Genomic DNA, 26,625 nt, shown 5'->3' on the forward strand with positions numbered 1-26,625 from the left:
GTGATGATCACTGCACAACTATACAAAAAAAAAAAAAAAAGGAAAAAAGCCTACTTCTTCTCTTCAGCGGTTCTGTTTAGACAATTGACAGATAATATTATAATTTTATTCCTAGAGTCACCAAGCGACAGTTTCTTCAGCTTCATGGTGCTGTGCGTGGCCTGTAGGAGGCCTTCGGGGGGAGAGCTGACTGGGACATAGCTCTTACCCTTCAGGAGTTCCAGAAGTAATCGAGGGAGGGGGAAGATAGAACACGCTTACCAACAATCGCCCCAGAAGGAAGAGCACAAGAAAGCACCGAGTACGACAGAGGGAGAGGGAGCAGAGTTTCAAAAGAGAAACTCACACACCGTGTACAACAATTAAACAGGAGCTCAGCTTAGAAGATCTTTTCTTAATTAAAAAAAATTTTAGGGCCACACCTGGGGCACATGGAAGTTCCCAGACTAGGGGTCCAATTGGAGATGCAGCTGCCAGCCTAGGCCACAGCCACAGCAACATGGGATCCTTAACCCACTGAGCTGGGCCAGGGATTGAACCTGTGTCCTCATGGATAGTAGTCGGGTTTGTTACCACTGAGCCACAACAGGAACTCCCTGGCAGAACTTTTTAGTTCAAAATTTCGTCTTAACGCAACTAGAGATTCTCACACTAAGTCAGAAAGGGAGAGACGAACACTGCATGCCATCAAGATAGTGAAAATATCCATCTCTCTTCAACTTTTAAAGAAACTGCCCACCTGTGTTCCAAAGTGTTTGCCTTGTTTTCATTTCGATCAGCAGCATGTGAGCATTCCAGCTCCTCCAGGTCATGGCCAACATTTGGTGTGGTCGGTCTTCTTGATTTTAGCCATTCGAATGGGTCTGCAGTGGCCCCTGTGGCCCCTGGGAAAACTACGAAACACTAGTATGGGGACAATAGGTTTAACCTGCCCTGGTGACTAACCACGTCGAAGATCCTCCACACGCACATGGGCTATCCGTCCTTCTTCTCTGGCGAAATGTCAGTTCAAATCTCTCGCCTATTTTTAAAAAAAGGATTATTTTCTACCCTTGGCATGAGGAAGCTCCTGGGCCAGGGACTGAACCTTTGACATAGAGGCAGCCTGAGCCACTGCAGGGACAATGCCGGATCCTTAACCCGCAGAGCTGCAGAGAAGGCCTGGGTTGTTTTCTTGTCTGCTATGAGTATCGCTACTCCAGCTTTCTTTTGATTCCCATTTGCACGGAATATTGCCTTCCATCCTCTCACTTTCAGGTTGTCTGTGTCCCTAGAAGTGACGTGGGTCTCTTGAAGGCAGCATATACATGGGTCTTGTCTGCGTATCCCTTCAACCAGTCTATGCCTTTCGGCTGGGGCGTTTCATCCATTCACATTTAAGGTAATTATTGATACATATGTTCTTGTTGCCATTTTACTAATTGCTTTGGATTTGTTTTTGTGGCTCTTTTTTCTTCCCTTCTCTTGTTCGCTCCTCTTGTGGTTTGATGACTATCTTTAGTGTTGTATTTGAGGTGATTTTTCTTATTTGTTTGTGTATCGATTGTAGATTTTTGGTTTGCAGTTGCCCTGTAGTTTTGATACAGGAATATATATTTATATTTATTTATATATGAGATTGTTTGAAGTTGTTGGTCTCTCAACTGCAAGTGCATCTCCAGTGTTCTGCATTTGTACCCTCGTCGTCTCATGATTTCTGATTTTGGTAGCATAATTGTGCATACATGATTTCGTAACTTTACTGTATATATACCTTTACTGGTGGGCCTTGTCATTTGTGGAATTTTTGTTTCCTGTTGCTGTCTTTTCTTTTCTGCCTAGAGAAGTTCCTTTAGTATTTGTTGTAAAGCTGGTTTAGTGGTGCTGAATTCTCTCAGCTTTTGCTTATCTGTGAAGGTTTTGATTTCTCCTTCAAATCTGAATGAGAGCCTTGCTGGGGAAAGTAATCTTGGTTGGAGGCTTTTTCCTTTCATCATGTTAAGTATATCATGCCACTCCCTTCTGGCCTGCAGAGTTTCTGCTGAACAATCTGCCGATAACTTTATCTGGGTTCTCTTGTGGTTATTTGTTTCTTTTCTGCAGCTGCTTTCGGTATTTTCTCTTTGTCTTTAATTTTGGTCAGTTCAATTAATATGTGTCTCGGGGTGTTCCTCCTTGGGTTTATTTTATATGGTACTCGTTGTGCTTCCTGGATTTGAAGGAATGGTTCTTTTCCCATGTTAGGGAAGTTTTCAGCTATTATCGCTTCGCATACTTTTTCTGTCCCTTTCTCTCTCTCTTCTCCTTCTGGCACCCCTATAATACGGATGTTGGTGCATTTAACGTTGTCCCAGAGTTCTCTGAGACTCTCTTCATTTGTTTTCAATCTTTTTTCTCTTTTCTGTTTCGCATCAGTGATTTCCACTAGTCTGCCCTCCAACTCGCTTATTTGGTCTTCTGCCTCCTGTATTCTGCTATTGGCTGCTTCTAATGAATTTTTATTTCAGTTATTGTATTTTGCATCTCTTCTTGCTTACGTTTTATATCTTGCATCTCTTTGCTCAGTGTTTCCTGTAAATTATCAATCTTTGCCTCCAGTTTACTTCCAATGTCTTGCATCACCTTCAGCATCAACAGTCTAAAGTCTTTTTCCTGGAGGCTGATAACCTCCTGATCATTTATCTGTTTTGCTGGGGTTTTTTCTTTCTCCCTTATCTGAGTTATAGTTCCCTGTCTTTTCATTTTTATAGGTTTTTGTTGTGGTGACCTTTTTGCAGACAATAGAGTTGCAGCCTCTCTTACTTTTGGCATCTGCCCCCCTTGTGGCTGAAGTTGGTACGGGGGCTTGCTATAGGCTTCCTGATGGGAGGGACTGGTGCCTGCCCACTGGTAGGTGGGGCTGATTCCTATCCCTTTGGTGGGTGAGGCTTTGTCTCTGGATGAGATTAGAGTTAGGCAGCCTGTTTACTGATGGGCAGTGCTGTGATCCCCCCTGGATTGTCGTTTGCCCTGGGGCTTCTTAGCACTGATGGGTGGGCCAGATTTTCCCTAAATGGCCACCTCCAGAGAAAGGCATGCTGATGAATATTCCCAAGAGCTTTGCTTTCAATGTCCTTCCCCCACAACAAGCCACATTCACCCGTTTTTCCAGGAGGTCCTCCAAGAACTGCAGTCAGGTTTGACCCAGATTCCTATGGAGACTTAGCTTTGCCCTGGGACCCAGTGCACGTGAAAGTCTGTGTGTGCCTTTTGCCTTTTAAGAATGGGGTCTCCATTTTCCCTGGTCCCATGGAGCTTCTGCACATAAGCCCCACTGGTCTTCAAAGCCAGATGCTCCTGGGGCTTTTTCTCCCAGTGCCAGATCCCCACACATGGGAGTTTGATGTGGGGCTCAGAACTCTCACTCCTGTAGGTGCGTCTCTGTGAACCAGTGACATTCCAGTCTGTGGGGCTTCCCACCCAGGTGGTATGGGGTTGCCTGTAATAGCCCCTCCTACCTCTTGATGTGGCCTCTTTGTCTTCTGGAGTAGGACATCTTTTTGAAAGTTTCCAGTCCATTTGGTTGAAGGTTGCTCAGAATTTGGTTGTAATTTTGTTGTTTTTATGAGAGAAGTTGAGCTCCAGTCCTTCTATTCCCCGTCTTAATCCTGTCTCCCCCTGGGTTATTTTCTTATAGGTGAATTTTCAGAATTTTGTTGTTGTTTTTCCTGTATTCTGAATACGTCTTTTATCGGGTTTATGTTTTACAAAGAGGAGTTCTTCTCAGTCTGTAATTTTCTTTTTCACTTCCCCCAAACTGTCTCTTAAAGAGTTACGGTTTTCATTTTGATGAAGTATAATTTATCAGTTTTCTTCTTTGGGGCACTGTGCTTTGGGCCTCATACCTATGAAATCTTTGCCTAGTCCAAGGTCAAAAAGATTTTTTTTCCCCATTTTCTTCTAGATGTTTTATCATTTTAGATTTTATATTTAATCTATTTTGAGTTAATTTTTTGTCTTTTTAGGGCCACACCTGTAGCATATGGAGGTTCCCAGGCTAGAGGTCGAATCAGAGCTACAGCTACTGGCCTACACCACAGCCACAGCAATGCCAGATCCGAGCCGTGTCTGTGACCTCCACCAAAGCTCAGGGCAACACTGGATCCTTAACCCACTGAGTAAAGCCAGGGATCAAACCTCTGTCCTCATGGATGCCAGTCAGATTCATTTCTGCTGAGCCACGATGGGAACTCCTGAGTTAATTTTTGTATATGGTGTGAGGTATGGATCAAAGTTCACTTGAGGCATATGGATAACCAACTGCGTTGGCACAATTTGTTGAAAACATTGCCCTTTCTCCACTGCATTGCCTTTGTACCTTTGTAAAAAAACAGTGATTCTTGTTAGTAACAAATGAAGAATGCTATCAAATGATTTTCTTTTATATCTACTGAAATGACAATATAGTTTTTCTTTTTCATTCTGTTAATTTGGTGAAATACACTAATTTTTGACTGTTAAACATCCTTACATTTCTGGGCTGAACCCATTTGCCTATGATATAACATTCTTTTTATATATCATTGATTCAATGTCCTAAACTTTGGCCTAGAATTTCTGCAGCTAGTTCACAAGAGATATTTGTCTTATTTTTCTTTTCTTGTAATGTCTTTTCTTAGTCTTGGTATCAGATTAATGTCAGCCTATTAGAATGAATTACAAAGTACTCTCACTTCTTCAATTCTTGGAAGATTTTGTGTAGAACTGGTATCATTTATTCTTTAGCTATTTGGTAGAATTTACCAGTGAAGCCATCTGAGCCCGAGGTTTCTTTGTGGAAAGGTTTTAAATGGAAAATGCTATTTATTTAATAGATAGATGGCTAGACACATGATTTATTTCCTCTTGAATTCAGTTTTGGAAGTCTGTGTACTTCAAGTAATTTGTCCTTTTTATCTGAGTTGTCAAATGTATTGGTATAAAATTCATAATATTTTATTATTACCCCTTTGATATCTGTAGAATTTGTAGTGATGCCACCTCTCTCATTCTAGATACTGATAATTTGTGCCTTTTCTTTTTCTGGACAAGCCGGGCTAGAGGTTTATTAATATTATTTATCTTCTCAAAGAACCAACTTCGTGTTTCACCTGTTTTCACTGTTGTGGAGTTCCCATCGTGGCTCTGTGGAAACGAATCTGACTAGCATCTATGAGGACACAGGTTCAATCCCTGGCCTCACTTCGTGGGTTAAGGATCCAGTGTTGCCATGAGCTGTGGTGTAGGTTACAGATACGGGTCAGATCTGGCATTTCTTTGGTTGTGGCGTAGGCCAGTGGCTATAACTCTGATTCAACTCTGAGCCTGGGAAACTCCAAATGCCATGAGTGCAGCCCTAAAAAGACAAAAGACAAAAAAAAATTGTTTTTCTCTGTTGTGTTTGGTTTTCTATTCATCAATTTCACCCTGATCTTTATTATTGTTATTATTATGCTTACATGAGGTTTAATTTGCTCTTTTTTTTTCTAGTTTCTTAAGGTCATTGATAAGAGTCCTTTCTTCTTTTCTAATATAGGTGTTTGGTGTTATAGATTTTCACCTAAGTACTGCCATAGAAGGACTGCCATAAATGTCAGTAAGTTGTTTTTATTTTCATTCAGTTCAAAATACATTCTAATTTTTTTCTTTGATTTCTTTTTTGACACATGGATTGTTTGGAAGGATGTCATTGAGTTTACAAATATTTGATGGCTTTTCACTCATGTTATGTTACTGATATCAAATTTAATTCCATTATGTCAGAGAATCCACTCTGTATGATGGAACCTTTTAAAATGTATTGAGGCTTGCTTTACGGCCAAGAATACGATGCGTCTTGGTAAGTGTTCTGTATGCACTTAAAAATAATGCATATTCTGCTCCTATTGGGTAGAGTGTGCTATATAAAAATGTCAATTAGTTCAAGTTGGCTGACAATGTAGTTCAAATCTTTTACATTTTTGCTGAATTCTCTATATTTGTTCAGTGTATTATCTCTGACTATAATCTTGTTTGTCTCTTTCACCTTGTAGCTCTATCAGTTTTTGCTTCATGTATTTTAAAGCTCTGTTATTAGAATCATAAACTTTTAGAATTGTTAAGTCTTCCCAATGAATCAAACCCATTGTTTCTTCCAATATTTTTTCTGTCCTCAGGGACTCCAATTATGCATACATCCACAGTTCACTGATGCTGTTTTCTTTTTCATTATTATTATTATTTTTCCTTTGTATGTGTCATTTTAGTTTGTATTGCTATGCCTTCAAGTTCACTAATCTTTCTTCTCCAATATCTAATCTGCTGTTAATCCTGTCTAGTGTGTTTTAAGTACAGACACTGTGTTTTCCAGTGTAGTTCAAGTGGTGTCTTTTGCTGTATTTACTTAACTTTGTGAACACCTATAATACAGCCATAATAACTATTTTAATGTCTGCTAAATCTAACATATATGTCAGTTCTTAGCTTTTCATTAATTGATTTTTCCTCCCATCATGCTTCCTCTTTTCCTGCTTCCTTACATGTCGAGTAATCTTTGATTCGATGTCAGATATTGTGATTTTTTTTTTTACCTTCGTCAGTGCTGGATAGTTTTGTACTCCTATAAATATTCTTGAGCTTTGCTCCAGGATATAGTTAAATTACTTGGAAATGATGCCTTTGTATTTTATGTTTGAGATCTGTCAGGCAGGACAACAGCCGTATGTAATCTAATGCAATTATCCCCACTACTGAGGCAAGATCTTTCCGAGGACTGTATCAAATTTCCCTTGAAGTATGAGGTTTTCCAGACTGGCAGGTGGAAACAGGCACAGTTCCCAGCCCCATGTGAACAAAACGCCAGGCACTGTTCCTGGCCCAGTTTGAGTGCTGGCCACTGTTCCTTCTAATCCTCTCAGATGGTTCTTTTCCTGGCCTCAAGCAGTTGTCCTCCACATGCCTGCACCAATCAGCACCCAGCAGATTTCCCAAGGTCTCTCTTTGGCACTCTGCCCTGGGGACACTAAACGCGTTGGTCTCTCCAGATTCTCAGCTCCATCTCCTCAACTTGGAGAGGCTGCCAAGCTCAGCTTGGGTTCCCCCTGCCTGAACCATGGCCTGGAAACCCTCTCAAGTCACACCTCTCACCTTAGTTGTTTTTGCCTCTCAACCACCAGTATGTTCTTTGCCTGATGTCCAATGTCTTGAAAAACCTTGTTTCATATATTTGTCTGGATTTCTGGTTACCTCTGGCAGGAAGGTACATCTGCTCCTGTTATTCCATCTTGGACAATAGAACCAATCATTTTTACACACATAGGGTAAACTGGTTACAAGGCTGCAGCCATTATTTCTCAATCTTTTGAAATCTATGTCCCCTCCTGATAAACAGAATTATCTCATATTCTTCTTTAACATTGTTTTACATTTAAAAGTAAATGAATTTTTGAAGACTATACTTTACCCCCACCCCCATGAAAGCCTGCTAAGCTTCCTTGGGTATACAAGATTCTGATACATTTTTTGGCTGTAAAACCTGAGATCCTGTTACAAATTCTTGGGTCTATACCTGAGATTCTGCAACACTTTCTCGGACAAATACCCAAGATTCTGACATATGTCCTTGAATATACACCTGAGAACTGATACAGTTCCTGTGTATGCACCAAGCTTTTGAAACACCTCCTCCTCACACATACTCAAATCCCTGCTTAAACCTAACACTGAGATCTCTCCAAAAACCTTGCTTATCGAGATTACATAAGACTGTTCAGAGTCCATCTTTTAAAAGTGAAGTATAGGAGTTCCTGCTGTGGCTAATGGTAATGAACCCAACTAGTATCCATGAAGATGCGGGTTCGATCCCTGACCTCGCTCAGTGGGTTAAAGGACACGGCGTTGCTGTGAGCTGCGGTGTAGGTCAGCTTGGATCCCGAGTTGTTGTGGCTGTGGCTGTGACTGGCAGCTATAGCTCCGATTCGACCCCTGGGCTGGGAACTTCCATATGCCAGGTGTGCGGCCCTAAAAAACAAAAAACAAACAAACCAAAAATGAGTAATAAAAATCTGCAATTTTAGGCTCACAACGTCGACAACTTAGAAGATTAATTCCTTGAAAACTACAAACTCCGAAAACTTAACCAACATGAATCATATGACCTCAGTAGCTTTATAACCACTTAAAAACTGAATTTGTGGTTCAGAATCTCCTGAGAAAGAAATTTCCATATGCAGCTGGTTTCATCAGAAAATTCTAACAAACACGTAGAGAAGAATTAACATTATACCAATTTTATACAATCACTTCCCAAAAACAGAAGAGGAGGAAATACTTCTCAATGCATTTTCATGAAGCTAGTATTAATCTGATACCCAAACCAGACAAAACCAGTACCAAAAAAAAAAAAACACCAAAAACTATAGACCAATACTGATTGTGAACTTAGACATAAACATCCTTAACAAAATACTAGCAAATCACGTCTCCGAATGCATAAAGAGAAGTATACCCCATTACCAAGTGGGATTTATTCCAGGTATGCAAAGTCTGGATCAGTAGTTGAAAATCAATGACTGAAATCTACTGTTACAACAAACTAAAAAAGAAAAATCATATGATCACATTAATTAATGCAGAAAAAGTATCTGACGAAATCTAATACTTATTCACCACCAAACACTCTGAGGAAGTTTGGAATAGAGAAGAGCCCTCTCAACTTGATGAAGAATATTTAGAAAAACCATATGTCATACTTAACGATGGAAGACTGAATGCTTCCCCCCTAAGGTCAGGAAAAAGCAGGGATGTTTACTCCATCATGCCTTCTTTTTTTTTTTTTTTTTCCTTTTTTGGCCACCCCATGGCATATGCAGCTCCCGGGCCAGGGATCAGATCTGAGCCACAGTCTCAAACGAAACCACGACTGCGGCAGTGCTGTGCCAGGCCGGAGAATGAACCTGCCTCCCAGTGCTCCCAAGACAATGCCAATGCTGCCGTACCACAGCGGAAGCTCCTTTTTTGGGTCATCATCCTTGTTCAACAGAGTTTTTGAAGTTATAGCCATTAACTGTAATAAGGGGGGGAAATGAGTAAAAGGCATACATATGGAAAAGGAAGAATTAAAAACTTATTTGCAGAGGACATGCTTGTTTATAGATAGAAAATACCCAGGAAGCTACCAAACACCTCTTGGAACTAGTGAGTGAGTTCAGCAATGTTGCAAGATCAACATACAAACATAAACTTTACTTCTATTTACTGACAGTAAACATACAGAAATGAAACTTTGAAATAATGCCATTTACAGGCATGCCAAAGAAAACGAGACACCGAGTATAAGCTTGACAAAACATACACAGGATCTACGTCCTGAAAATTACAAAGTGCTGATGAAAAAAAATTTAAAAAGATTGAAATAAAGAAGAGACATACCATGTTAATGGATTGAAAGACTCAACACAACAAATATGTTAGTTCTCCCCAGATTACAGGTTCAATATAATGCCATCAAAATCCCAGCAAGGTTTTTTTTGGTAGACACAGGTTTACTCTTAAATTTTATGCAAAGGCACGTGCCCCAGAAACAGGCTAAATCAATCATGAAAAAGAAGTAGAGTGAGAAGGACTAATTCGACCTAACACTGTAACAGAGAAGAACAGACCTGACTCCTCAGGGAACCCATTTCTTCAGCTCCAACCCTTGTGCTCTGCTGCCTGTGTTTGGTCAGGCTGGCTCTGCACCTTTCCTAAAGGAACGTTGCCTCTAGCCTGAAATATGCAGGAGAGCCCATTGTCAAGGCTCTGACCTTTAAAGAGATGACACTTTTCCATTCACACAGCGATAAAAATTGCAGCACAGGAAACAACAGTTGTCTGGGTGGAGGTTTATGGGAACATTGCAACTAGATCTACAGGGACAGCTGCAAGAACAATAGATTCTGGCGCCCCCTCCCCTTTTCGTATAAAAGAAGCCTGCATTTTGCCTCAAGGAAGTGGTTCTTTGGGTCACGAGTCCACCGTCTTCTTGGTCTGCTGGCTTTCCAAATGAAGTCGCTATTCCTCGCCACAACAACCTGCCCCTCCATTTCTAGGCACGTCTTGCGGTGGGCATTACATGCTTGGACTCAGAAACCTGAGTACTCATGGCAGTGTGGTTTTGGCAAAGGGAACAACACATAGACCAGTGGACAGATCACAAAACCCTGATGCAGTTCCATACGAATACGCCCCACTCGTTTTTGATAAAAATGAAGACGGTGGAGGAATGACAGCCCTTTCAACACACGGTGCTGGTGTAGATATCCACCATATAATCGTAATAACAATAATGATAATGAACCTCAATCGAAGGTCTCACATCTAAGACAAGAACTAACGTCAAACAGGTCATGGACGTGGACGGAGAATTAAAACTAAAAAACAAAACAAAACTTGGAGAACAAACAGGAGAAACGTCTTTAAGATCTACAGCTAAGTAAAAAGTTCTCAGGCTCGACACTAGAAACACAATCCTTAACAGGAAAAATCGATAAACTGGACCTCATCAAAATTTAAAATGTTTGGTCTAAAAAGGACATTAGAATGAGGATGAAAAGACAAGTATACTTCAGGTGAAAATACGTGCAAATCGCATATCTGACAAAAGACAAGTCTCTTGAACAAATAATTTCAAAACTGAACAATAAAAAACAAACAATGCACAAAAAACCCCCCTAGGTTGATGTGTTTAGAGTTACTTTAGACTTCCTGCCCAAGGAGCTCAGAATTTAACTCTATTCTCACTGCTCCAGTCACACTTTTCCTATTTCTTTCTTCTTATGGTAATTTTATAACATTTCCAGTTAACCCAAGAGTCAATGTTAATACATAGAGGACATATCAGAGCAATGTATAAATAATGTAAAATAATGTATATATGACAACCAAGTTGTGTCATGTGCCATGCATGCATTTTTTTTCTTATGTAATTCTGTTCCTTCCCCCCCCCTTGTTTTTGGGGAGCACATTCTCCCATGGTTTCTCCCAAAAGGATACCTGTGGCAGGTCATACTTTTTTTTTTGCCTTTTTTTTAGGGCCACACCCGAGGCACATAGAGGTTCCCAGGCTAGGAGTCTAATCGGAGCTGTAGCTGCTGGCCTACGCCAGAGCCACAGCAATGGGGGATCCGAGCTGCATCTGTGACCGACACCACAGCTCAGGGCAACGCCAGACCCTTAACCTATGGAGCAAGGCCAGGGATCGAACCCGCAACCTCATGGTTCCTAGTCGGATTTGTTTCCACTGCGCCCCAACGGGAACTCCAGTCCTACGTATTTAGATCTTTATCAGCTGTCAACATTGTTATTTCTACTCTGATGCTTGATTGGAAGCCTGGATGGAAAGAGAATTCTAAAACAGAAAAACACCCCTTCAGAATTGTTAAAAAACACACACACACACACACACACACACACACACACACAAAACGACCTAAAATTCAACAAGAAAATGAGCAGAAAACATGAAGAGACATTTAGCCAAAGAAGAGCTAAAGACGGCAGACTAGGCACATGAAATGATTTCCACATCACTATCCACTGGGGACTCACAGATGAAACCACCGTAAGATAACACTGCGCACCTGTCGGGATGGACAAAATGAAAAACAGGGCAACGCCACCAAATGCAAAACAGGATCAGTCCGACATTGCTGGTGGGAACAGTGGTACAGCCACTCGAAAAGAGCTGGTCAGTTTCTTACAAAACTAAACATACAACTACCACGTGACCTGGCAATGGCACTCTTGGGCATTTATCCCAGTGAAATGAAAACTTAGGTTCACACGAAAATCTGTGCACATACCAAGAGCACCGGGGACAAAAGGAAAAAACAAATAAATTGGACATTGACATTAGAGATTTTTTTGCTCTAAACACTACCCTCAAGAAAGTGAAAAGACAACTCACAAAATGGGAGGAAAATATTGGAAAATCACGTGTCTCATTCAAGACCTGTACCCAGAAGATATAAAGCACTTTTACGGCTCAAGAAGAAAAAGACAAAAACCCAATTTAAAAACAGGCAAGAGGTTTAGTAGACATTTCTCCAAAGAAGATACACGAATGGCCAGTGGGTGCATGAAAAGACGCTCCGTGTCATTTGCTCAGGAAATGCACATCAAAGCCACCGCGAGATACCACTTCACGGCCGCTGGAATGGCTAAAATCAAAAAGACAGACAATGAGAAGTGCTGGTGAGGATATGGAGAAGCTGGAACTCTCACACATGGCTACTGAGATTCTAAAGGATGCAGCCACTTGAAAGCGTTTCGTGGTTCCTCGCAGAGTCATCCAATGACACCGCAAATGCCACTTCCAGCGAAATGAAAACATACATCTACACAAAAACTCGTACATGAAAGTTCAGAGCAGTATTCATTCATCAGAGCCACAAAGTGGGAACTCCTCACATGTCCACCAACGGACTAACAGACAAAGAAAACGTACCGTATGGACATAATTTTTTCTTTTTCTTTTTACGGCTGCACCTGTGGCATATGGAGACTCCCAGGCTAGGGGTCAAATCGCACCTTCATCCTCACGGAAGCTGCGTCTGGTCCTTAACCCACTGAGCCCTAAGGGGAACTCCTTTGCCACAACGTTTTTGGTGACAAAAAGACATATGAAGTATTGATTCATGACACACCATGGAGGACCCTTGAAAACACAATGCTAAGTGCAAAAAGCCAGTTGCAAAAGACCACGTATTGTATAAATCCATTGACATGAACTGTCCACAAGAGGCAAATTGCAGGGACAGAGAGCAGATGAGTGGTTGCCTGGGGCTGGGGGTGGGACGTGCAGAGACTGGGGAGTGAAGGCGGATGGGACATGGTTTCTTTTAGGGGTGACGAAAACGTTCTAAAATTAGACTGTGGCAATGGTTGCACAACCCTGTAAGTATAATAGAAACTGGCATTGTACGCCCTAAACCATTGTTTAAATACACCGGTACATACCAGTCTATGGTATGTAAACCACATCTCAACAGGGCTATTTAAAACCTGTCCATAAGGGCTCACAGCAGCTTATTTCAGAATAACTCAGAACTGGAAAGAGCCCCTAGGTCCTCTGATGGGTGACCAGTGGTGCCACAAACCCGGTCCGTCCGTCCCACGGAACATTACTCGGCAATAAAAATGAATAGACTATGAATGCACCCGACAGCTTGGATGCATCTCATGGGAATGAGGCGAGGCGGCCAAGTGACCCCCACGGAGGCGTCATTCCATCACAGTCTTGAGACGACAAAATGATAGTAACAGAGAATAGAGAGCGGGGTAAGGAAGGGGCGGGTGGGAGGGATGGGTGTGGTTCTCGGGGGGACCTGAGCTGGTGGAGACAGCCCTCTCCTTAGGGCACCACGTCAGTATCCTGGCGGGCCCAGCACGTTGCTCTGCAAGACGCTGCCCCTGGGGGAGACGGGACGAAGAATCCCCGGATCCCTCGGTCCCCTGTTTCCTAGCGCTGCGTGTGACTCTGTCCTATCTCACATCCTTCAGGAAGTTTAACTTTTAAAAAAGGGCTACAAGGGAGATCAACGAGGAGGGGTGTTTCAGCGTGGACCCCGCGTGGCCGTGAGCGGTGCTGCAGGTCTCGGACACGGCTCGGACGCCGCGTTGCTGCGGCTGTGAGGTGGGCCAGCGGCTGCAGCTCCGACTCGACCCCTCACCTGGGAACCTCCATATGCTGCACCTGTGACCCCAAAAAAAGACAAAAGAAAAAAAAAGGAGTGATGTTTTCAGAATAGGTGAGCTATTACATCTTCTGATCTGCCGCTTGCAGAAGCCAAACATGGTAGGAAGCATCGCTAGGATGGAGACGGGAGAGATGCTGCTTTTTGTTTGCCTTTTTTTTTTTTTTTCACTTGGAAGTAATTTCACTTACGGAAAAATTGGACACACACACAAAATAGTACAGAGGACACACTACGACCATGAACCCTACACCCTTTATCATATTCACTTGAGATTAACGTTCTACCCACTCGCTTTGTCTTTACAGGTAGGTAGCCATAGAGCGTGCACGTGCACATGCGTGTGTGTGCATGTGTGTGTGTGTGCATTTGAAGCATGACCTTATCTCCTTCAACTGAGGTCTGTTTTCTAAGAATAAGGATATTCTCTCACCCACCAGAGCACTCTTGGCGATTTCATGAAATGTAACCGAGATACCACGTTTTATGATTCATAGTCAAATATTGTCAGTTGGCCCCATAATGTCCCGGATAATACTTTTTCCCTCGAGTACAGGATCCAGTCTAGGTCTAGATATGGCGTTTTGGTGTCCTTTCTCTTTTCGTCTGTAACACTTGCACCGTTTGTCTTTTTATGATACTGATTTATTTTTATTTATTTCTGTCTGTTATTTTTTTATTTTTTATTCTATTTTTTTTTTTTTTTTTTTTCCTTTTAGGGCCGCACTCATGGAGTATGGAGGTTCCCAGGCTCGGGGCTGAATCAGCGCTGTTGCTGCCGGCCTACAGCACAGCCACAGCAATTCGGGATCCGAGCCGTGTCTGCGACCTACACCACAGCTCACGGCCATGCAGGATCCTTAACCCACCAAGCGAAGCCAGGGATTGAACCCGAATCCTCATGGACGCTAGTCAGGTTCATTACCACCGCGCCACGGCGGGAGCTCCATGATACTGATTTTTTAAAGCAATACCATTTCCACTTCTCCTTTTATTTTCAAATAGAATAGAGTAACTGCTTGAATTTCTACTCGTACTAGCGTGTCTGTCAGTAAGTGTCTGTGGAGAAGAACTGGCACTTCCTAAGGGCCGCTAAGGCATCCTAGGCCCCCTTCTGGAGCTGAGTTCTTCAGCAGGCTCTTAGCCTCTGGAGCAACTTTCACGCCCTCAGTTTTGTCCGTTTGCCAGCTGGAAATTTTGCAAGGCTTTCCTATTTGGAACTAGAGGTTCCCAGAGCTACATAGCTTCCATTGCTATTCAGCATAACGAAGAAAAGAAAACTGAGAACGTAATTATTCTGTAAATTCCCAAGCAGGAAGAGAGTGAAAAAGACAGAAACAAAATCTACCTAATGCTGATGTTTAAGCAGCTCAATAATGCCAACAGTGAGCACATGTGGTAACGAACCATCAGCCAAATACCGTCTTCAATGGCCGGCAGTAGAACAATGGCTTTTCTGAAGAAACTGGGAGGAAGGCTAGACTTAAAGTGACAAGGACACCAAGGGAACAGAAGCAATCTGTTTAGGGGAAGACATTGCATTTTCGGCTATCAAGTCAAGCCCTGCATAAAAATAAGAGAACCAGGAAAGCTACTAAGAGTTTATTCATAAGACCCAGGGCTGGGGCATTTAAGGAGGAAGCAGTCATGTCTCTCACTCCAATCCACTGGGCCCAGTGCGGGAGGGACCCATCAAAGCACCAGTGCTTGACATGCAGAAGGCTCTGTGTGGCCACCTGCCAGCCAGAGGGCATGTCTGAGGCCGGGAGCAGCTGTCCACGCCTCATACCCAACACGCCCTGATGTGACCTTGGTCTTTCACGTCTGGACAAAATCACAGCTTCGAGGCTTCGGGCGGTGGGGTTGGTTTGGTTGCCGTTTGTCTCGAAAGACTCTTTTCTTCCCAATTACCTGCATCCTGTCTCTGCCTTGCCCACGGCATCACTCCCCCTCCGCCCCCAACCCCGACTCCAGCCTGGACTCCCGCAACAGCCCCTAACGCGCCCCCGCCCCCCCACGACCTCCCTCTCCAAGGGGTCTCCCGCCTGGCTGCCAGGTGCCCCCTGGAGAAGAGCCCTGATCACACCGCCCCCGCTTCAGGCACCCCAGTGAGGAGCCCAGACACCTGGAACTGCAGGTAAAGGAGACAGATGGAGGATAAGGACCCTCCAAGGTCCCAGGGCTGCTCAGGTCAGTTTCCCTGCCCCGCGGGTGGAGCAGCGTCCTCCACCAGGCCACCTCGCTGTCCAAGGTGCAGACTGTCACGTCTCACCACCGGCCTGCAGCTTCAGTCCCTGGCCTGTGACGACAAGCCCCAGGGAGCCATGAATAGTTGACGCGCATGACGCCCCACCCCGGCCCTCCCCCCACCGGGGCCACTTTTACGCAGAGCGCACAGCCAGAGCCTTTACGCTGTCCCCAGGGCCTTCCATGGTGACCCGCTGCCACCTGCCCTCTGGGACGTCATGTCCTCCTCCTCGCTGGCACATTCCTCCAGTCACGCCTCCTCGTGCTCCTCCGGGGAGCCTGGCCCCAGCTGCCCCGCTCCCCCAGGACGCCCCCCTCCTGATGTCTGCCTAGCCGCTTACTTTCCAGTCCTCTCTCCAGAGGCCGCCTTGGCCATCCTTGCAGTGCCCTCGCCCTCCCTGGACCGTGCCTCCCCTGCCCAGAGCATCTTCAAACACACCAAGCCGCGCATGGACGCGGCCACTGTGCTTCTCATCTGTCTGCCCAAGAAAAGGCTTTCTCGGTTCTTTGCTTGCTCATGTGCCTCCAAATGCTCAGAATGATGCCTGGCCCAGAGACGGAGCTTAACAAACATCCGATGAAATTTTATGCTGAACCAATCAATCCTCTTTTCATTTCCCTTGGCAAACCCAGTGGTCTGGTCAAAATAAACTGCTCAGCCCCTGCCAGACTCACCTCACGCTTTCCAGCCTCTATATTCCCTCCCATGCCTTTGCCTGGAATGCCTCCCATGTGCACATATATCAGGGGGAGCTTAAAAACCAAGTCCTCCCCAAGCTTTCCCGGATTCACCAGGCGGAAGGACCTCATCCCTCTGTAGCCCCACAGCTGACATCACAGGCATCGAGCGATGTCTTTTCTGGCCAACTGATCTGCCACTCCTTAAGCCGGAATTCACACCTGCCAGCGTGCTCTCCACACAAGCCAGGTGCTCGATAAACAGAGAGTGATTCAATCAAACACTGGTGCTCCACTCTGGCCACCGTTCCCTCTCCTACAAAAACGCTCCCATCATGGACAGTAACCAACCAATAAAAGGCGTCTATGCAGAGGACACCGCCAGGGTCCAACAGGTAAAGCCTGGGTGTGGAACCTTCCCGAAGAAACAGGGACCCACGCACCTTAGAGGGGCAAGCATGCTAAGGGAGCAAAAACAATCTGTTTAAGAAGAAAAGGAGGAGTTCCTGCTGTGGCAGAGTCGGTTAAGAATCCGACTGCTCTGGCTTGGGTCACTGCAGGGGAGCGGGTGCCATCCCTGGCCTGGCACCGTGGGTTATAAAGGATTCGGTGCTGCAGCTGCGGATTCAATCCCTGGCCCGGGAACATACCTATGCCGTGGAGTGTGGCCATAAACATATATATATATATATAATTCTGAGAAGAGTATACATACATGTATCCAAAAACCATCATTTTGCTGTGCAGAAAAAATTAACACAACCCTGGAAATCAGCTATACCTCAACTTCAAAAAAAGAAAGAAAGAAATCAGCTAGTCCAAGTCCTCTTTGACCGTCTTCGGCTTCAAAGCCACTCTGGATCCTTTGCATCTCCGTGACATTTCAGACTCGGTTTGTCAAATTCTACAAACAGGCATGTTGGGATTTGACTTTGCTCACGGGGAACGTGCCGGGCATCTTGGAAAGAACAGCCATCGTAGCGATACTGAGTCTGATGACTCAAGAGCCTGCTGTAACTCGTCGTTTATTTAGGTTTCAAATTTACTCTCAGCCACCTTTGGTAGATTTCACCGTCCAGAACTCAGGCATCTTATCCAGATACAGTTCCTGTTGGTTGATGCATGATTGCTTTTTTTTTTTTTTTGTCTTTTTGCTATTTCTTGGGCCGCTCCCGCGGCATATGGAGGTTCCCAGGCTAGGGGTCGAATCGGAGCTGTAGCCACCGGCCTACGCCAGAGCCACAGCAACTCGGGATCCGAGCCGCGTCTGCAACCTACACCACAGCTCACGGCAACGCCGGGTCGTCAACCCACTGAGCAAGGGCAGGGATCGAACCCACAACCTCATGGTTCCTAGTCGGATTCGTTAACCACTGCGCCACGACGGGAACTCCATTTTTTTTTTTTTTAATGGTTGCACCCGAAGCAAATGGAAGTTCCCAGGTTAGGGGTCCATTCGGAGCTGCAGAATACACCACCATATCAGATCTGAGCTGCATCTGTGACCTATGCCACAACTTGTGGCAACTGGATCCTTAACCCACTGAGCAAGGCCAGGGATCAAACCTGCATCCTCATGGATACTAGCTGGGTCCTTAACCTGCTGAGCCACGACAGGAACTCTCTCACACACCTTTTCTTTTTCTTTTTTTGGCTGCAGCAACGGCATGCGAAATTTCCTGGGCAGAGATTGAACACAAAGCCAAATCCTTAACTGGTGACCAGGGAACTCCCGATGCTTGATTATTTTTTAGACGTTAATCTAATCTTATATTCCTGGAACAAAGCCAACTTTCAGCATCTTGAAGATGTCTTTCCATTGTTTTCTGGCTTCCCTCGTTTGGGTTGAGAATTTCTGACGTGTTGCTCCTTTGAACGTAATATGTGGTTTTGTTTTTTTGTTGTTAACTTCTAGACTCTTTTAAGATTATCTCTTTCCCTTTGTTTTTTTTCAGCAGTTTTACTACAGAGTAATTAGGTATGGATTTGGGGGGGGGTTATTCTGCTGGTCATTCCATAAGACTCTTTTTTTTTGTCTTTTTTTGCTATTTCTTTGGGCCACTCCCGCGGCATATGGAGGTTCCCAGGCTAGGGGTCCAATCGGAGCTGTAGCCACCGGCCTACACCAGAGCCACAGCAATGCCAGACCTGAGCCGCATCTGCGACCTACACCACAGCTCACGGCAACGCCGGATCATTAACCCTCTGAGCAAGGGCAGGGACCGAACCCGCAACCTCATGGTTCCCAGTCGGATTCGTTAACCACTGCGCCACGACGGGAACCCCTCCATAGGATTCTTGAATCTGTGACTTAATGTCTTTCATCAGTGTTGGAAAAACTTCAGCCATGATCTCTTCAACTATTGCTTCTGTCCTGTTTCTCTTTCTTATCCTGGGATTCCAGTCATATGCATGGTATTCTTCCCTCTGATCTTTGCATTTGAATTCTTTCCTTTTGTCTTTCATGCTTCATATTAGTTATTGATTCTGATCTATCTTCTTACTCACCACTTCTCACCTCAGCTATAATATCTTTCTACAATACATAATTTCCACTTTTTTTTCTTTTTCTTTTTTTGGCTTTTCAGGTCCACACCTGTGGCATATGGAGGTTCCCAGGCTAGGGGTCCAATCTGAACTGTAGCCACCGGCTTACACCACAGCCACAGCAACACAGGATCCGAGCCACATCTGTGACCTACAGGTCACCGCAATGCCAGATCCTTAACCCACTGAGCGAGGCCAGGGATCAAACCCGTGTCCTCATATGTACTAGTCGGGTTCATTAACCACCAAGCCATGACGGGAACTCCTGAAAGGGCTCTTTTAATTATATATATATATATAGTTTTTTTTTTTTTTTTTTTTGCTGGGGTCATTTCCTGTGTGACAACTTCAACTTTTCATCACAACGTTCTTCCTCAAGGATATTAATGAGTCACTTTTACTAAGTGCTTCTGGCTGCCAACCTAGAGTCTCTTGAATGGCAGCAGTGTCCACATTCCCACCTATTTCTTCACAAACTCCACTCATGTTCAACTCTGATTTTATACCCAGCATTAGCACCTTTCACTTATTTGCTGCACTTTCATCTTCGTTGGCCAATTCCTCGTTACTTACCCATTTTTATAAAGTGTCACATGGGTTTTTCACTGGGGGAGGAGGAACCAACATGGTTACACACTTTGCTGTCTGTGTGTGAATGACAGATGCACAAGGACCAATCACAGGGCTGACTCTGAAAGGAGTGACAGGATTGGTCACTGTTCCTAGGCACGTCTGTTATCTGCGTAGTGATTTGTGGGCTGGGGAGCCCGCCGCAGAGACTGTGCTTTCTGCCGCTACGCAGCTCTTATCCCAGATAACTGAAATCTGAGCCCTGGGGGAGGGAAACTGGTGTTATTTAACTAACTGTGGTCAGACCAGTGTTGTTAGTTAACTAACCATGGTCGTGAAGTTTGTGCATAATGGAACGGCGCAAAGTGAGGCCCACCTGTATTTGAAAAATTATTCACAGAAATAGAGGCCGAGAAGGTTGCTGTGCTCCCCCGGAGAGGATATTCATTTGTTTCCTCCAGGCATCGGAGGTCCTAGCAACCTGAGAGCACCTTAATCCAACCTCAGGGACTGAGATTAGTTACAACAGGCCTTCGGTCTTTGAGCAGAGGGTCGGTTTCCAGGTCACGCGTATTTCCGGGGCAGCTTTTTCCCCTGTATTTCCAGAGTTGGGGCTGTTGATCACGGCCTTCCCTTTATATTGCAATTTTTGACTCCCAGCCCCTCGGAAGTGCCACTGAGGTTCTTAACTGCTTCTTCCATAAATTGGCCAGCACCCCAGGGACAAAATGACCCCAGATGTCAAGTTTCCACCCTCTCCAGATCTCAGCCTGGAAACGATGCAACCCCTCGAGAGACTGCCGGTGTCTCAGCACCTGTTTAAAGCTTGTGTCCATCTTTTCAACTTGACCTCCAAACAGTTAAGCCATGCTCAGAAATGGAGCCCCTGTCTTAACATTTAAAAACCACTGAATGATCAGCTCCACAGTTCGAAATGGCTATCATTCACGTCCAGAGTTACAAAGAAGTATTTCCATCCTCTTCAATAACCTCCATGGCCTGGATATGGAAAAATGATGACATTGCCTTAAGGTTTTCCTCATATTCGGGCAGCAGTACGCAAATAATACCAACTCGCTAATACAATGCCAAGAAAATCCTAGAACAGAAAAACTGTCACCTTTTCAACAAGCGGGAAGGCACGGACCATTAAGCAGCGCAGAAAGCTTTGTTCATTCAACAGGTATTTTTAGGCGTCTCCTGTGACAGCTGGTGTGGGTACAGCAGTGAAGAAAACAGACACCACCTCTGCCCTCGTGGGGCTGCTATGCTGCAGGACACAGCGGAGAAGGCAACCAGCGACGCTGAACCGCAGAGAGATGGAGGCCTGGTGGGGGAGGGGCTGCCATTATAACTAAGGGGCTGGGGAGGGCTCTCTACTGGGGGGGCGGTATACGCAGGGGACCCTTTTCCTGCAGCAGGGACGCGGGGCTGGGAGGGTCCCGGGCCACCAGGCCCTGGACTGCCGCTGCTCTGACTCAGACACTTTAGGGCCCCCCTCCTCCCACCGCCCTGGGCAAGGTCCCCACGACCAGCGCTACCCAAGCTGCCCAACGCATCACACACCTCCGATCACGACCCTTTCTCTGGCGTTACGGCTCTGTCCCTAATTGCTGAGATGGCCACCACAGAGGCCGTCCACCTCGGAGGACGAACAGGATGTGCGCAGCATGGCCTCAAGGCGCCCACAAGTCCTTGCGCGAGGGTTAGCTGCTCACAGACCGTGCGTTCCAGGCGGGCATGGGTGCCCAGGGGTGCCCAGTAAGGCCCCAAAGATGTCCATGCTCCAGCCCTGGAGCCCATGGACATGTCACCCACACGCGTGGAAGGGGCTCCGCAGATGCGACTAAGGGTAGGTACATCAAGGGTTCAGTGTGTCCCCCCCAAAAAGCTACGTCCACGTCCTTACGGCCAAGACTTCAGACTGTGACCTTACTGGACACGAGGGTCTGGCAAAGTAGTTACGATGACGTTACCTCGGAGGGGGCGGGCCTTTAATGCAACACGACTGGTGTTCTTATAAAAAGCAGAAATCTGGGAGTTCCCCTCCGTAGCCTCGCGGTCAAGGACTCGGCATTGTCACTGCTGGGGCTCGAGTCATGGCTGTGGTGCAGGTTCAATCCCTGGCCCAGGAGCTTCCACAGGCCGTGGGTGCGGCCAAAAATAAAAGCGAAATGAAACGTGGAAATTTGGGCACAGACACACACAGCAAGGATGCCACGTGACGACGGGCAGACTGGAGGGTGCTTCCAGACCATGCGACAGGTCAACAGGCACCACCCAAGATCAGAGCAAGGAGTCTGCGCAGAGGCTCAGAGCCACAGCGTCCCTGCCTTCACCTTGACCTCTGGTCCCCAGAACTGCAGGAGGATGCATTTGTGTTGTTTAAAGCCACCCGGATTGGGGTGCTGAGACGGCAGCCCCAGGCCACTGACATGGGTACAGAGTGTGTCTGGATAACCCGGGAGGCCCAATCAAATCACTTGAGCCCTGAAAAGCAGAGACCTTTCTCTGGCTGAAAGGAGGCAGAAGAGGAGGCCCTGGAGATTCTGAGTATGAGGACTCAACCCATGTGGCTGCTTTTGACAACCCTGGGGCCACAAGCCAAGGAATGTGGGCGCCTCTGGCTGAGAACCAGCGAGAAAAACGGGCGAGAGGGTGTTCAAATCGCACAGAAGACTCCACCCGAAGAGGATGGATTTTACTGCATGTAAATTATAGCTCCGTAAACCCGACTTCGAAAAAGCCTCCGACCCACCTCCACCGCCTGGGTTTCTCGGGAGCCTCACGCCAAGAGACGAGTCTGGCGAGTCTGGCGTTGGAAGCCGGCCTAACACATCATCACCCCCACAGAGCAGGCAGCCAGGGGGATTCCTCAGCCCCTTCCGCAGCCAGCCCTGCTCCCACCTGTTGCACCTGGGCCTGAAACCTCCCGGGCAGGGTTTAGCGGCCTCTCCCGCATCACCCCAGCCACAGAGCGGGAAGGATGTGGCCCAGGAAGGCACACACATGACCACTGTCCATCATCCCAGGAAAGGGGCTTGCCTGTGTCCGGGGAATCATTCGGCTCATTCACTGCCACGAAATACCCGATGCCAGTCTGCCGGCGCCCGCGATCCAGCTGTGCCCCTGCAAGTCCCGACCTGCTCCTTTCAGGAAGCCGTCCTCACCCACCTGTGATTAAGACAGAATCACCACTCAGAGGGCTTATCTGCGTTTCCTGCTGGAACTACCAGTGAGAGAGACGGCAGAGTCTGTGACTCAAGGTGCAGTCCTTCCTGAAACTAGGCCATTCGAGGCGGGATGAGCTCCCAGGCCTCCAAGATTCAAATCCCGCTGACCTAAGTGGGTCAAAAGGATTTCCCTGGAGCCCCTCCTGGTAAGTGACAGAGGGCAGTAATCACCAGAAGAACCAAGACGGGTTCTGCCACGGCTTGGCTCTTTTCTCCAACTCAGCTCCTTCAGGGACAGGATTTTTTTTTTTTTTTTTTGGCTTTTTGCCTTTTCTAGGGCCGTTCCCGCAGCACATGGAGGTTCCCAGGCTAGGGGTCCATTCGGAGCTGTAGCCACCCGTGTACACCAGAGCCACAGCAACGCAGGATCCAAGCCGCGTCTGTGACCTAACACAGCTCCCGGCAACGCCGGATCCTTAACCCACTGAGCAAGGCCCGGGATCAAACCCGCAACCTCATGGTTCCTCGTCGGATTCGTTAGCCACTGCGCCACAGTGGGAACTCTGGGACAGGAGATTTTAAAGATGAGTGTTTATTCACCCGCACGGGCAGACCGCTGTTAAAACACCGCTGCTCCTCTGGCCGCCAGGGTGCTCAGGAAAGACCAGCCTCGCCTACCGGAACTTCCAGGCTGGCGCTCATCACATTGCTTTGGGAATCTGCCTCTCCCCTGAGCGCAGAAGTCCTGCTTGTCCTGTCACGCAGTGCCTTCTAGGGCAGGAAACGGTGCCGGCCGCTTCCCCCTGCTGTCACCTGCACTTAGAACGCTGCCTGGCCCATAGTCGGTGCTCGGGAAACACTTGCTGAATAAATGAACGCGCTGAGGAGTAAACTGCTGCAAGACTCAATCACCGGCTGCTAAGGTGACGCAGATGATGCCCGATCCGAGAAATTCAAACTGCTACGGGGTGTCTGAGTGACCAAATTCCTGCCTCTTGTTTGGGGGATGTGGGGTGGGGGGGGCGGAAATCAGGGAAGGCTTCCTGAAGGAGGTGACGTCTGCCGAAGCCCTGAAGGACTCTCAAATGGAGGGTAGCTGGACCGGAGCTGCATGGTCACCAAGCCGGTCCCGCGGCACCTGCCAGCAGCTCATCTTGGGTGACAGAAGCATGACAGCTGTGGTTTCCTCCCCCCCCCGCCCCGGGGTCTGAGACCCATCGGGGAGAATGGCTTCTGAGAGAGGCCATTCAAATGAACACGGACTGGGCAAGCTCTCGGGAGAAGCAGTGGACGCTGCATCGGGGAGGCCCGACCCAGGCAGGCAGTTCCAGGAAGTTTCCCTAAGAAAGCAATTTTCAGCTGAAACCCCAAGGGTAAGCGGGGGGGGGGGGGGGTGAGGGCCAGGGCGTGGAGGTGTCCTGGGGTCTGGATCTGGTGGCAGAGGAAGAATGTCAACCCCCAAGAGTGGGGGCCCCGGCCCTGCCTCCCTGATACATTTACGTGCCAAAAAATGAGGCCACCGAGTCCACCCCACGGCGGCGTTACCAGCAGGCAAGGAAACAAATACAGTTTCTTTGTGTTTGTCTTTCAGGCCATGGTACGCAGCGGCTTGAGGTGGGATCTCAGTGCCCAGACCTGGGACTGAACCCAGGCTGCGGCGGTCAAAGTGCCAAGTCCTAACCACAGACCACCAGGGAGCTCCCCAACTAAAGCACGCGTTACACAGGGAACGGGAGCCAAGCCCCTGTGATAAACCCTAATGGAAAAGAGGATGAAAAAGAATGCATATATGTATAATAATCACTTTGCTGCTCAACAGAAATTAACACTGTGAATCAATTATAGTTGAGTAAAATCAGTTTTTCATTTAAAATTATTTTCTTTTTAGGGCTGCACCTGTGGCATATGGAGGTTCCCAGGCTAGCCGTCGAATCAGAGCTGCAGCTGCCAGCCGACACCACAACCACAGCAACACCAGATCTGAGCCACATCTGCGACCTACACCATAGCTCCCGGCAACGCCGGATCCTTAACCCACGGAGCAAGGCCACAGATGGAACTCGCATCCTCACGGACACCATGTCAGGTTCTTAACCCACTGAGCCACAATGGGAACTCCAAAATAATTTTTCCAGAAAAGCGTTCTTGCTCTGTGCCAGGCACAACCACCCACACAAAGTGACAGTATCTACCCCATTTGTAGATAAGAAAACTGAGGCACAGGCTGATGAATGGGCCGCCTGAGCCCGAGGGCTGCTAAGCAGCAGGTCAGGTCCTTGTACCTGTCCTGTGGCCTCTGCCCCCGTGGGAGGCCACTTACCGGACTGGGAGGAGAGACCAGGATTGGGGGAGAACGGGGGGGGGGGGGGCTCAGAACAAGACAGGCTGAGTTGGAGTCTCGGGGAGGGTTGGGGGGTGTCAGGAAGGCTGGCAGACCTGGGGCCCGAGGTCACGACAGCCACGACCAAGCACAGGGGCCTCCAGCAGGGCCAGGTCAGCTGGATCCAGGCAACCGTGCAGCGTCAGTGCCGCCCAGGGAGGGGACAGCCTGGTGCGCTCTGAGTGAGCTTCCGTGGCCCCGGTCCTTTGGCAACTGAACCTCAGATCCACACACGTGAAGACGGCAGGTGGGGGATGTGTAGATACCTGAGGTTGGGATTGCATCTTGTCATTTCTAAATTTTATTTCCTGGCTCTTCCATGTCAGAGGTCTTGTCCTCCAAGGTCTGATACCAGAACTGGGCGTGCATCCTTCTCAAACACCTTCGAGGAAAGAACGGATCGGATGTGGAAAGCCCGCAGGTGAAGTCGCTTGTTCCACACAGAGTTCTCGAGAACCTCCTTGGCTGCGAGCCCTTCTTCCATCGGTCCGTGAACCAGCCTTGGCCATATCTGCTTCCCTGGCTATTTTTTTTTTTTCCTTCTAGATTCTTCTTTCTCATGAGTCTTGCGCCTCTATTAGCAGGAAAGATTATCAGTCGTCCTTGAACATGGTTAAATATTCACTTTCACTTAGACTTCTGACCGAGCCACTAAAAGCGAACTGCAGGAGATTCATCTAAGTAAAGAGACTGCGGCAGGGAAAAAAATCAATAATTTCTCCTTTCCAGAGTGCAGGGAAATACCCGATTTTCTCTTCTTATGTTGCTCTCCTGCTCGATACTTCTTCAAAGACTTTATTCTATGGCACTAGAGGTGATTTACAAGGCTTCGTCCTGCTGGATCCTCTTCACACCACATTCACACACGAAGCCAGGACCTGGAAAGGATTCCTGCCACTCCGCATGGAGGGCTTTCCGCTTAAGCCTTCCTCCTGTCACCAGCCGCTGTCACCCTCCACCAGGAGAGGGACCTTCCTCTTTCAGTTCGACACACCAGGGCTCCATCTGGACTTCCTGTCCCTGCACTGGCTGGCGGTTACAATCTTGGTTTCCAGGCTGTTCCAGTGGGGGGCTGGGCAGCCCCCCACCCCCCACGATGAAACATCTATCCCCCATCCCCCCCATCATTAGGTGATGCAGGCACCCTGACCCTACCTCCTTCCTGGGTCCAGAACCTTCTTCCTCCGGCTGGGACCCCGACACGTCCACCCCCAGGTTCCTCTGCCATCGCTTATCACCCACACAGGCTTAACCCCGTCTATGCCCGTCTTTGCTCTAGAGGGGCATCAGCCCCACACGCCTTTAAATGCTCTGCTGTCTT

At 47.0% G+C, this 26,625-nt stretch overlaps 1 protein-coding gene across 5 annotated transcripts in view; it reads right to left on the bottom strand.

Moving 5' to 3' along the window:
- The window catches only part of PPARA (peroxisome proliferator activated receptor alpha), a 67,166-nt gene that overhangs the window by 32,729 nt on the left and 7,812 nt on the right, over positions 1 to 26,625 (bottom strand). For 2 of the 5 annotated variants that reach the window (XM_047785977.1, XM_047785978.1), the window contains one exon: positions 22,797 to 22,925. The exons of the other annotated variants lie outside the window; for them this stretch is intronic. The gene's annotated coding sequence lies outside the window, so the exon portion shown is untranslated. The remainder of the gene's footprint in view (positions 1 to 22,796; positions 22,926 to 26,625) is intronic. 5 annotated transcript variants of the gene reach the window in all.

This window comes from Phacochoerus africanus, chromosome 7 (genome assembly GCF_016906955.1).
Source record: "Phacochoerus africanus isolate WHEZ1 chromosome 7, ROS_Pafr_v1, whole genome shotgun sequence".
NCBI classification, from domain to species: Eukaryota; Metazoa; Chordata; class Mammalia; order Artiodactyla; family Suidae; genus Phacochoerus; species Phacochoerus africanus.